This window comes from Perca fluviatilis, chromosome 8 (assembly GCF_010015445.1).
Source record: "Perca fluviatilis chromosome 8, GENO_Pfluv_1.0, whole genome shotgun sequence".
Taxonomy (NCBI): domain Eukaryota; kingdom Metazoa; phylum Chordata; class Actinopteri; order Perciformes; family Percidae; genus Perca; species Perca fluviatilis.
Genome location: NC_053119.1, coordinates 30,384,994 through 30,395,809, shown reverse-complemented (window position 1 = coordinate 30,395,809; position 10,816 = coordinate 30,384,994).

Below are 10,816 nucleotides of genomic sequence, written 5' to 3'. Positions count from 1 at the left end.
AGTAGTACTTTGATGTTAAGTTGTGTCATATTAAACAGCTGATCTTTGTGAAATGAACAAATGATCTTAGGTTTTGTGTGTAGTATACGCAACTAGCAAAAGTTTTAGTGTTAAATGTCTATTTTGTTTATGATCATTGGTGTGAGTTTTGTGTCCAGAGTTTTGAAAAAATGACGTCAAGGTTCTTAAACTAGTGCCAAAGGATAGTGGATTTTAAAAACTGTAATAAAAAGGAGGCAGTTAAGATGGTCAACCATGTCACATGAATATTCTGCAGAGTTGCAATAAAAAGAAGCCCCTTTACATTTAAGTGGTCAAGGTTGTTTAGCCCTTGTGTTGTCTTATAAATTGGGTCATTATAAATGTTATTGGCGCATAACAAAATTGACCATTTCATAAAGCATGAAGTAATCTTAATTTTACACTTATTTTTTGCATTCATGGTCAACAGACCACATTTACATGAATTATACCTAATTTCTAATAAAATGAATAAAATGAGGATATTTGATTATTGTTTTGGATTATAACAGACTGGTATATTCAATTCCATTTAATTTATAGAATCAAATCATAAAGGGAGTAGGAGTTTTTTCCCTTTTACAGATAGAGTAGGTCTAGACCAAGAGCATGTATAATTTATAATAACCCAACAATTTATAATAACCTAACAATTCCAGTGATTCCCCTCAAGTGCATGCATATGAGTGTAAAGTGACAGGGGGTGAGGAAAAACTCCCTTTTTAGGAAGAAACCTTGGGACAGACCCAGGCTCTTGGTAAGTAGTGTGTGTGTGTTTTTGTGTGTGTGTGTATGTGTGTGTGTGTGTGTTTGTGTGTGTGTGTGTGTGTGTGTGTGTGTGTGTGCGTGCATGCACATACTTGTAAATATGTATGGATTTGTCTTTTTGTTTATCTTCTGTAAAGCTTCAATAGTGCCCTATCACACCAGGTTAAAATTCGCCCAGGTTAACCCATAACTGCTATAAAATTGAATAAAACACCCCAAATTGTATGACATTTGTGAATATTAATTTACTGCGAAAAGCATGGAAGGGAACAATGCATGTTATTTTTGGTTAATTTGGTTGAAAGAAACCCATATTTCTTATAGGAAACTTTGAAAACATGACACATTTAACAACGAACAACCCAAAGTGTTAGATGCCTTTTACTGGCTGGTGTAAGATTAGAGTAACTAGTCAATAACTGCCACACAGGCTAATAATAGATGAATGTAGATTTCATGTGATTTTAAAATTATTATTAAATAATGAAATACTTTATATAACCCTAAATAGCTAACTTTAGCCTAATCTGACAAGCTACAGGCAAACAATGTATTCATAAAGTGCCTCGTTCTTCTGGCAGTTATTACAGCTCTCATGCTTTTATTTTGACTGGATACGTCTGTCCAGCAGCGCATCATTAATCTTTTGACTTAACACAAAAACAAAATAAATTATAAACGAACCTTGTTCCATCAGATTTTCAATGATTATGCAAATTATAAAAAATGAGCCCATATTCTCGCTCTTGGGTAAAAAAACAGAAAATATGAATAACAAAAACAACAGTTGAAAAACGAAGCAAGTTTTCCAGTTAATTTTTAATTTGTATGGACATTGGAAAAACGAAAAAAACGGAGCTATTGTTTTGTTTTTCCATTTTTGGTTTGAAACCAAAAACGAAACATCGACCCGTTTTTTTGTTTTTTCGTTTTTGGTTTAAAACGAAAAACGGATTATACTTTAGGGCCCTGACCAGAAATTGCAGTTTTGCAGGCCTTTTCAGATCAAGATGAAATGGAATCTTATGGTGAGAAACAAATGACAAAAGAAACAACTGTCATTTCGGATTCAATGCTCAAAGAGCAAGAGCAAGGATTTAAAATGTTGCACATGCAATTAATCAAAATTCCACAATACAGATTCTGAAAAGACAAAATTAAATATCGAAATTGTTTGTTTTAACAAAAGGCAAGTCAACTACCACCAAGAGAGATACCAGTGTTAGAAGATGATCCTTTAAAGTTCAACATTTTCATGCAAGCCTTTAAAAACAGTCTTTGGGCCCTATTTTAACGATCTGAAAAGCAAGTATGAAACGCCAAACGCAAGTAGCTTTGTGGGCGGATCTCGGGCGCTGTTGCTATTATACCGACGGGATAAATGAGTCTTGCGCCCGACGCAAATCTAAAATGGGTTGGTCTGAAGTAGCTAGGTGTGGTTTGGGCGTAACGTGAAAATAACCAATCAGAGTGTCATCTCTCATTCCCTTTAAGAACAGGCGCACTTGTTCCATGGCGGACTGCTATTATGACTGCGGATTTGCCTGGCGCACGCCAGCGGGAGCTGTCCAGGATGCGGCAAAGTAATAAATGCCCGTCTTGGCCGGGTGGCGATGTTGCTGTGGCCTCTCGGGCGTATCTCCTCAAGTCTGGAGAGGATTGCTGCAGCCATGGAGCGTGGGCCTCCAAACGCACCACCTGCTCCTGTTGTGCCCCTTCCTCCTCCCCCCACTCCATCTCCGTCCACCCGCTCCACTAGGAGCGCATCGCGCATTACTCCCGGACCAGATTCCGCCGGAGTGTCCAATCCCGCCGTAGTTTCCAATCCCGCCGTAGTTCAACATCACGTCTCCTTAAGTCCTCTAATATTTCCTCATTTATGTCATCAACACATCCATGATTCTTGGAAATGTTGTGTAAAACACAACAAGCCACAAAGAATGCTGCGACTTTTTGAGGACTGTACTGTAAAGTGCCTCCTGATCTATCCAAACACATGAAGCGCATTTTCAGTAATATTTTTCTTTGTAATTATGTATGGTTTTCAAAAATGGGAACTGCTGTAGATGAGAGAAGTGTATGCGGCGTGCACACACTACATTATGGCCAAGCATTCATCCCTAAAATAGCATCTGAATAACGCGCTACTGACTTTAGACTAGCGCCACTGACTTTAGACCAGGTTTTTCCTGGTCAGTGGCGGAATTGTTTTCTGAAACTGCAAAATAGGACCACATAACGTTTGCGCCGGAACACGCCTCCTCTTTTCGCTGAACCGCCCCCTGGAGCGCAAATACATTCCCTAATTTACAGACGTGCGTCTGTGGAGGGAAAAGTCCGCTGTGCGTCGGGTGCAAAATAGGAATGATACATGCGTCGGTGTACATAGGCAATTGCGCTGAGTGCAAGATAGGTCCCTTTGTGTGGAAGAGAAAAGTGCTACTAAAGGGGACTGCATGTATTTTTTGGAGAGATACACTAGAGGGCGCCCATGAGACCTTGTACAAAGCTGTTTACACATGAGGCTTGAAAGAGGGTTTTGAAGCAGCCAAAGCTCTCCTACAAGACCACCTGGGCAATGAAACAAAGATCACAGCAGCTTATATTGAAAAAGTGCTCAACTGGCTTGTTGTTGAGGCTAAAAATGCGTCTTTACTCCAGGATTACGCCTTGTCTGATTTGCAGGACATGAGAGAACTTGACATGTCTGCAAACCTCAAAGTTGTCATTTCAAAGCTTCCTTATAAACTGAGAGAACGATTCCGAAGCATTGCATGTGATGTTCGTGAAAAACAAAAGCGCAAACCACACTTCAGTGACATTGTGCAATTTGTAGAACATCAAGTCAAGATTTTGTCTGATCCAGTTTTTGGGGATCTTTAAACCACAGAAAGAGGAATGCATATCAAAAAGGATGTGGATACAGGAAAACCAAAAATGAAACGTGACAACTTCACAAAAAAACGTCCATGCTACCAATAAACTACAACAGTCATCCAACAGCTTTAAACATTCACATCAAGAGTCAGTCAGTGAGCACCAATGGCCTAAACTCCTGTTAACCTGAACCAACTGGAAACTCAACTGTAGCTCAAACCTTTGGAAGCCAAACAGGGGCCGGTAGTAATGGAATACTACCAATCCTTCCTGTTCAGGTGAAAGCAAGAAGGGGCAACAAAGTGATTCAGTCCTACACCTTTTTAAAAAAGAAAAAAAAAATCAAGGTTATGTTTGTTAACAATGAGCCCAAAGAAATCTGTGTCAACATACATTGTAAAGGAACTTGAAATATCTAGCCTTAATGGAAAAAGGTACCACAGTCTTCCAAATGTTTATACACAAAAAACAATGCCGGTGAATACGACAAACATAGTCAAAAAGGAAAACCTCACAAATTGTCACTTGAGGTGCTATTGGAGAAGCAGTACGAACATGATTTTAATGAAAGATACTGAGGACAAAGAAGAAATGTCAGGAGAAGATTCAAGATTCATTGAAATTATTGAATAATCTGTGAAGTTGCAGGATGGACATTACAGTTTAAAACTGCCATTCAAAAACAAAGACGTGATAATGTCAAATAACCAATGTGTTGCTCAACAGTGTCTCATTGGAATAATAACGAAAAAGGAAAGAAATAAAAACTTCAAGCAAGCGTACACAAAGTTTCTTGAGGATGTTATCAGCAATGGTTATGCTGAAAAGGTCCCACAGGATGAATTACGTTGTAGTGAAAACAATGTGTTTTACATTCCACATCATGGAGAATTTGTCGGGGAGAGAAACTGGGGACTCGAGCAAAAGGGAGGCCGGGAGGTATTACCGGAGGGGTCATGCGTTTCGAGACGACGGGGCTGAGTGCTGAGGTGCCAGACCTCCTCGGTCAGGGAGCGAAGCGCCTCCAGGGGGGGAGGTGAACCTGCTGGGTCCATGGTGGCTTGATCGTTCTGTTATGAGTGTGACAGAATGGACCCAAAAGCAAGGCTCAGAGACAAAGAGGGTTTATTGGGATTTAGGAGAGAAGTGAGGGAGAGGGGGATGAGGGAAGGCTGACACCAGGGACCGGGGCTCAGGCACGAGGGCTCAGGCTGGGGAAGGAGCGGGAGCTCTGGGAGGACGGGGAGGCCGAGGGCGAGAAGTCCAAGGAGGAGGCACAGGGGCCCGAGGAGCAGAGGAGCCCAAGAGGGGAAGGCTGGAAGCGGGAGCAGAGGCGGAATGAGCGGGGAGCCGCGAGGAAGGGACCGGGTGGGTAGGCCAGCTGACTGCAGACAAAGAGCGGGGTGAAGCTGATGGATGTGGAAAACAAACACAGAGAGAGGGGTTCAGACGGAAGGACAGACACAGGCAAAATACAGGAGATTTGAGGCACTTGTTAATGTGCGTCACCAGGGTGGCTGAAACAACGATCAAGCGAGGATGGTGAGTGGATCCGGGGTTTAAGTACTGGTCTTGATTGGCGCCGATGACTGGCAGGTGAGTACGGCAGGAGAGGCGATAATGAGATGACGAGCAGGTGTGGGAAGTCAACTGGCCTGTGCAGGCAGAGGGGGAAGGGAGAAAACGGAGAAAATGGCAGGAAACACAATGGGAAACAAAACAGAAAACAAAACAGAAAACACAGATAGAAAAGATAATTTCAACATAAGGCACACATGGTGCTCAATGATAAAACAAGAGATCACCCTGTCCTGTCGATGCACATAAATGTATTTACTGCTCTGCAATAACCTAATAGCATTTTGTAATATGTTTGTAAGTCCACCAGTGCTCACACTAGAAGGTACTCAAGTTCATGCACACGCACAGAGACTCTTGTTTAAGTCCTCTAGATCATTTACCCCCTCTGTTGTTATCTACAGTCCGTCTGTGTTCCCCACCCTTTCCTCCCACGTATTTTAATTTCAGACCAAACCAAAACCATTCATTTGGTAGGTTTGGAGGACAACAAATAGACTCATTAGATTTCAAGGGAATCACCACTAGGGAATGAATAATTCACTTTACAGTTAGTTTCTGTACATGTATATTGTGCCCTGTGTGCCAGCACTTGTTTTTCTTTTTTTTCTTTATTATTGACCCACACTAAAATGAGATACACAATTCTGATAATTAATCAATGCCATTTCTAACCCCCTCCAAACCACTATACAAATCTTAACCAATCCTTTACTAATGCACCTCTCAAACAATATCAGTCATAAACATTGTTACTTTCGTTGAACTGTCCCTGTATTTTCATCTTACAGCACAGGTACCATGCAATGTTAATACTGTAGAACAGCACTGACAGAGAAAGAAGACAATAATTATTAGTTTGCATCAGAGAGAGGAAAAACTCCCCTTCCTGCCTTTTATCTTTTTCCGTTTCCCCCCTTTTTTATCCTCATCTTCCTATTGCATTTTTTATAGTGACATTAGTTACTTTTCCACTGGCATCCATGACTCAGTGTATTCTGTCTTATTATTTTGCTATCTGAAAACTACCTTTTCCAAAGACCTCCTTCATTAAAAATCAAGTTGTCAGCCATGTCCATATGGTGTTTGTAAATGCCACAAGACATATCATGAGGGAAATAAGCAGTCAAAGCCACGGCTAAGCATTTCCACAGTGGAACTGCAGTGTACCAATGACAGTCTCGAAACTCCAGATTCAGACAGCCAGGGTTTCATACCAAAGTAACCAATCCCGTCAACTTGCAGCTTGGGTTTTCCATATGATTAGGGTATGCGAGTTAGTGGCATAGTGGCCCTTATTTGATAGCTCCTCGACTCCTCGGTCCTCGGCTGAACCAGAAGTTGTCTGTCCCTCCTTGGTGATGGCCGTCTCAAAGCTCTTATTTATGCCCCGATTAATGATCATCGAGGAGCTATAGGCAAGGATACACAAGTGCAGCCTTCCCGGAAGCCGTACAGCTGTAAAGCTTAGATCGGACCCAAAATATCAGTTGTACAGTAGTACAAATAGGTTATGTACTCATAAAACGATGGATAGTTTGTAAGTACACCAGGAGTTTATTTAAAGGAACACGCCGACTTATTGGGACTTTAGCTTATTCACCGTAACCCCCAGAGTTAGACAAGTTGATACATACCCTTCTCATCTCCGTGTGTGCTGTAACGCTGTCTGACGGCTCCAGCATTAGCTTAGCCTAGCACAGATCCTGCAAGTGAATGGTTCCAGTAATCCTACTGCTCCAAATTGTGACAAAAGTGACAAAATAACGCCAACATGTTCCTATTTACATGTTGTGATTTGTAGAGTCACAGCGTGTACAAAAAACAACGTAACATGAGACACAGCCATCTTCTAACCGTAAACAAACCGGGAACTATACTCTCAGACAGGCTTGCTGCGAAAGCATATTACATCGAAAAAATAAAATTACTATATTCTAGTTCCCAGTTTGTTTACAGTTAGAAGATGGCTGTGTCTCATGTTACGTTGTTTTTTGTACATGCTGTGACAATACAAATCACAACATGTAAATAGGAACATGTTGGCATTATTTTGTCACTTATTCGGAGCAGTAGGATTGCTGGAACCATTCACCTGCCTGTTCTGTTATGGGCTGATGCCACTGGAGCCATCAGACAGCGTTACAGCACGCACGGAGATGAGAAGGGTATGTATCGACTTGTCTAACTCTGGGGGTTACGGTGAATAAGCTAAATTCCCAATAAGTCGGCGTGTTCCTTTAAATAACACTTGCCTGTTGGCTTCTGCTCTCTGCTGCTACCGGCAGTAAGACAAGTGCTTAGGGACGTCTATAAATTACAACACGGAAAAGAGATACAACAAACATAATTATTAATTTAATGATTAAAGCAATATTTGGGGTGGTACACAGTAAGGTTGGGGTCTCAAGAGGCCAATCTCAATTAATAGCATTTTCTACACTGTTAGCCCACCGACTAATTCTTACAAATTGGAAATCTTCCTCTCCCCCAAAACACTCACGTTGGGTGTGCGAAACTATGTCCTTCTGCCAGCTTGAAAAGTAAAGAACTACAGTCCAAAACTCAGCAGAAAGGTTTCAGAATGTATGGCAACCTTTCTTGGATTATTATGAAAATGCATTTGATGCTAATTTCTTAGATTAAAAATGTATGTTCTCATCTCTCCTTCTCCTTTTTTTTCTTTTTCTTTGTTCTGTGTGCATTCTCAGTATTTGTACGAACCTTGGATGCCAATCTGCGACGAAAGGGTGTGTGTGAGATAATGTATAAAATGAGGTTTGTGGATGGGGATGCATTGTATGACATAAGAGAATGTATGTTGGTTTGTTTGTGTTATGTACATTTAAAACAATAAAAACAGTTTGAAATAAAAAATGATTAAATAAGGTAGTGTCTCCAAACGTACCTCAATTATAATTTGTCTCCTGCTAGTTGTACTACAGCACTTACTTTTAAAAAATAAGTTAAATTCATAAATATTTTTGTTTAGCAGGCAAGTGTTATTTAAATAAACTCCTGGTGTACTTACAAACTTTCCAATCCATTGTTTCATGAGTACATAACCTATTTGTACTACTGTAGAAGTTTGGTATCATTTTGGGCATTATTAGTGGGGTAACTTACAAAATACACAGTTGGATCCATTAGTGCCTGCACTAAGCTATTCAGCTGATAACGCTAACTCTCCCAATGTTCGATCCAGGTGAAAAAAACTTCTGGGGGGTTGTTTGGCTCGAGGTCATGGTGCAAAGGACCCTAGGGTGAAATTACTCCGAAGCATCACTTTAAGCTACACCATACAGCACAGCAGGCCCGGTGTGATGCGTGCGAGTGGAGGAGACACTTTCTTCCCACCCAATTAGGCTAATAAAGTAATGATTAAAAAAACACAAATGCTTGATCAAGAGCCCGGCCTGAGGATAGTGGCAGGAAATGTCGGCCCGACCCGTCCCGTCCCGTGGGTCAGGCTCGGGCAGAGAATCTAAACTCTATGCAGCTGAAGGAGTTGCTAACTCCACCCATGCAGCTGACGAATTAATGTGACGCTTCAGAGGAAAGGACTTCTCATCCCTCTAAAACACATTTGCTCATTGCCTCTCTCCTCCCATGATTTCCTCGCGTCTCTCCCATGCCTCCTTGGTGGGAGGGACTAAGACACAAAGAAGGGAGGTAAGTGGAGGACTCGGGGTGGCAATTTAAGGGCTATGAGATGCACCGTGGGTCCGACTGAGGCTGTGACTTAGGCTCTCTCCGATGTTTCTTCAAAAGGAAAATAGATAGTGCGATAGTTTCCTCCAAGAGAAAATATACCAGACACTGAAACTGCAAGTCTTGAACTGGCCGCAGAACTCCTCACCTCCATCTTCATGTGTGCTGCTCTTTTACCATCAACCTATCTTGATGTGCACTGCTATATTACCGGTCAACCTAGCAAGCAGAAGTGATGGGCAGGGCGAGGCCAAGATCCAAAATTTCTCAATGAGGGAGAAAGAGTAGTACAACCAGCTCCTTTTTTTTTTTTTTTTCTTTTTATGTGTTTAAGAAAATATTAACCATAGAGTATTTTTGCATACTTTGTCTAGAGAAGAACTTTAATCATTTATATTGCTTCAGTGATCCATTGCTTCTGAGTTGGTGTATTTGAAGAAATCCAGTTTTTCATGATTACCGTCTTTGTGACCATAAAAAGGAAGATTGCTTTATTCTTTGAAGATACTCTGCTGAAGTTGTGCAAATCTCTCAGTGTACATGATTGTGGTGTGAGTGGCTATATTAGTATGGAGTATTAGTATTTGTTATAATTTTCTTTGCAGTCCCACAACAGATGGAGCAGACTTCCGTTAGCAGTACCACATCTAAAACTCTATATTACTGTCCTTCTTTGTCCACTCTCCCTCCGCCCATTGTATATAGCTGTGACAGGATGTAATATAATCTGTTGAGTATTTAAATTGTCTTAGCTCGTTTGTGTTGGTTGAGTTTTTTTCACATCTTATTCTAAGAACTATCATCCTTTTATCTGTGGAGGTCCCTGATCCATTCCATTGCACAAGTCTTAAATTGGTGTTGGTGCTTTCATTTCATACTGTAACACATTTTTAACTATATACTCTGTTTATTGAACAAGTTGTGGTTAAAAGTGTCTATGTCAATGTCAAGTTTGTCCATGGGAATATTCAATTTAATAGAATGCTGCAGAGTAATTTGTTTTGAGTATTTACTTTTTGGGATATTATGTTCATTGATTAATTCATTTTCTTCAATGTTTCCAGTTTTTGCTTACAAAGGATGAAATAACTAACTTGCTTACAACAATTTATAATGGCGAAAGAGCCATCACAGTGGAAGCGGAGTAAGTTTAGAAGTGTTATACAGATTTCTATTCATCACTCAAACCTATTTATTTAATGTTAGCTTTTATTTATATATTTTATATCTTAACTTGTACTTATATTTTCATATTATTTTAATTGATATTATCTTATGTTTATCTTATTTTATAGTATATGTAATTCTAAATTAACTTACATTTAATTTATTATTATTAGATTCATTAATATTTATTTAAATTGTTCCAGTGCTATCGTACATGTATTTTATCAATTTTAGCGCACCCCTGGGCTGTCACAAAGTAATCTTGTTGTGCTACACAGTGGCATTAAAGTGCTTGAACTTGAATCACTAGCATGTAGGATAAGTCTATACTGTGAGGATTTGGTATTTCTGGTAATTTTTTTGTTTTTTAAAGATTATTTTTTGGGCTTTTCCGCTTTTAATGTTTGACAGGACAGCTAGGTGAAAAAGAGGGGGAGACATGCTGGAGTGCTAGATATCTACCAACTGACATGAAACGTTTCTACATGCAGCATCTGTTCAGTGCTGTTGTATCTTCCTGTCCTCCACTTGCTTTTATTAATATACTGTGCTAGTTTCCTTAAAGCAATCCACACATTGAAAACCCTGGATATTTCCCTGTTTTAACATCAAATGTCTGTACTCAGTGATGATGATTGCTTAATGAATAGTTAAAAGCTTCAGAGTTTGTGTATCTACCTAAGGTTTTGTAGCA